The 2670-nt window shown below is 33.6% G+C and overlaps 1 non-coding gene across 1 annotated transcript; it reads left to right on the forward strand.

Moving 5' to 3' along the window:
- The first annotated feature begins 546 nt into the window (after positions 1–546).
- Positions 547–650, forward strand: LOC140855151 (small nucleolar RNA R71). Its single transcript, XR_012138182.1, has one exon. It is a non-coding gene; the product is annotated as a small nucleolar RNA R71 (small nucleolar RNA).
- The last annotated feature ends 2020 nt before the right edge of the window (positions 651–2670 follow it).

Below are 2670 nucleotides of genomic sequence, written 5' to 3' on the forward strand. Positions count from 1 at the left end.
ATTCGGATAACCTGATCTTTGTTGCACTGGAGGAACCACTGGTTGTGATTTTCATGAGAAATTCGGATGGTTTCTCCATCCCGGATTGTACGTACTAGAATAGGGGTTGTTCTCTGATCTATGAGTAGTTTGGGCTTGATGGACTTGTTCTTGTACATATTCAGAAACTGTGGTGCAACCGGACAATCATTCATACAATAAGTGGGGCTCGAACACAATGCACATATATCTTGTATCTGACGGGATGGAGAAGGTGACTGTCCTATACTTAATAATCGATCTAACTTTTGGGACAATTCATCTACCTTATGATAGATATCTATGGATTTTTACTTCATATATTCCACCTCTCTTTGGGTTTAACATGGATTTATCTCTAATAGAGGCAGACATATGATGTAATGAATTTTCACTTAAAATTTCAAACAGTTGCCATGCCTTATTCTCATTTTTAACATCAATGTTCCACCGCATGATGTATCGACCATTTATCGATGTCTTTCAGATAGCCCATCATAAAAATATTGGATTAATTGCCACTTGGATAAAGCATGGTGGGGATATTTTCTAATAAGGTCCTTTAATCTCTCCCATGTTTCATGAAATATTTCTATCTAATTGGGAAAAACTAGTTATGGCTTTTCTTATTTGATTAGTTTTTCCTATGGAAAAATATTTCTTGAGAAACTCTCCTTGCAGCTGGTCCCAGGTTGATATAGTCATGGAATCCAAAGTATGTAGCCAGTATTTGGCTTTGTCCTTAAGTGAGAAAGGAATAATTTTAATCTAAGAGCATCATCGGAGAAGTTGTGAATTTTGACAGTTGAGCATATCTCAAAAAATTCTTCAAGATGTTTATAAGGGTCCTCATTACTAAGTCCATAAAATGAAGGTAACATTTGGATTATACTGGATTAATTTCATATTGGGTGGCCTCCAGAGGGGGTACTTGAATATAAGGAGAGTAGGTATATGTGGAAGGAGTAAAGTACTCCTTCAATTGCCTGGGTGGATCATTCTCCTGATTTTGGTCCATATTTTTACGTCTGTTGGCTCTAAAGGTTCTTTCTATTTCTGGATCAAAAGTTGAATTTCTGATCGTAACGATTTACGGTTAAGCATACACCTTACAATTATACTTTAGAGCAAACACAAAAAATTTTAGTTTTTATAATATATATATTTTATAATAAAGTGAGAAAAGAGTGAAGAAAATCTAAAGAGAAGAACTAAGAATCTTAAATCTATGAAAAGGGAGAAATTAGTTAATGTTTAGATGTTAATTGCAATCAACTTAAACAAGTATAGACTCTCTATCCTAGGGTTAACCTAGATCTAGACAGCTCCTAACTTCCAAGATCGCCTTTGAGCACTCCAAGCTCAAGACTGACTAACTGACTCGGCCAGGTAAGTGTAAGATGTGGGAGTTCCCTTTCGTTGCTTTCCTTAGATACCAACTGAGTTGGCCAGGTCAGTCAACGAACCAATTAAAAATCACTTTCTTTAACCACTTGCCTTAGACACCAAGCAATTAACCAATCGCACTCGGTTCAACTCTAGACTTTCTTGTCCTATTGAGCTCGAAATTTAGGGCTGACGTCTAGTTGATTTTAAAATTAAGGCTTGGTTTAATGCAAATGAAGGATATATTTTTGGACCAAGGAAGGGTGATCAAATCCCCACCTTATCTGGTTAATGGGTTATTGCCCTTAAGATTAATTATGGAGATGCAATGCAAAGAAACAAGGTGTCCAATCAAGTTAGAAATTTTTATATTTGAGGTTACGCTATTTTAGTTAAGTGTTATGAAATGTCAGTGGCTTCTCTTTTTTTTTAAAAAAGGTTTATAGTTTTATCTTTTTATATATTTTTTTATTTTTTTTTTTAGTTTTGCAAGAAAATAAGTTTAAGTGATTAAGTCTAAAAAGCAATAAATCACTAGGCTATAAAAAGTAGCAAATTATTCTAAGCAGAAAAATTCTAAGATTAAAAAGTAGTAAATTAGTTATGCAAGGTAATTATGTAATTATGCAAATAAGATTATCTAGCTAGAAAGCACTGAAAAAAATTTAAAGCGAGAAATAAAAATTGAAAAGTATTTTTTTTAAAATTTTTTTAATTCAACCGTGCCAAGATCCCGAACGGTGCCAAAATTTGATGCGTAGTCGTTGATAGCACCAAAAATAACTCTACTCACTACGTAGGTAGGATGAGTCGAGATCGTATCCTCAGGACCTTGGGCTAAGTTGAGATTGCAAAATAAAAGAAAGAAGCGTTATTTTTTGATTTAAAAATAAATTATCTTAAAATTGATGTAATAAGAAAATAAAGAGCTCGGAGTTTTGAATTAATTTTGTACTAGCAGAGTTGTATCTCTTTTTTTTAATTAAATTGATGTGATTAATCTTAGAAAAAATACCTATCTTTCCTCGACGCCCGTACCCGTAGATCACGGTGCTCTCGAAAAGTACTAGGTAAACAACTCTTCTTTCCTCGGCACGCCCCGTATCCGTAGATCACGGCTGCTCCGAAAGTAAAAATTATTCCTAATATTAATCTAACATAGGAAAAAAAAGAATAGCATAAATAAACATATGAAAAGAGAGCAAATAAAGAACTCATGAACAATTTAAATAAAAAGCATAATCTTTATTGCATATAAAGAAATAC

The sequence above is a fragment of the Elaeis guineensis genome, chromosome 1 (genome assembly GCF_000442705.2).
Source record: "Elaeis guineensis isolate ETL-2024a chromosome 1, EG11, whole genome shotgun sequence".
Lineage (NCBI taxonomy): Eukaryota > Viridiplantae > Streptophyta > Magnoliopsida > Arecales > Arecaceae > Elaeis > Elaeis guineensis.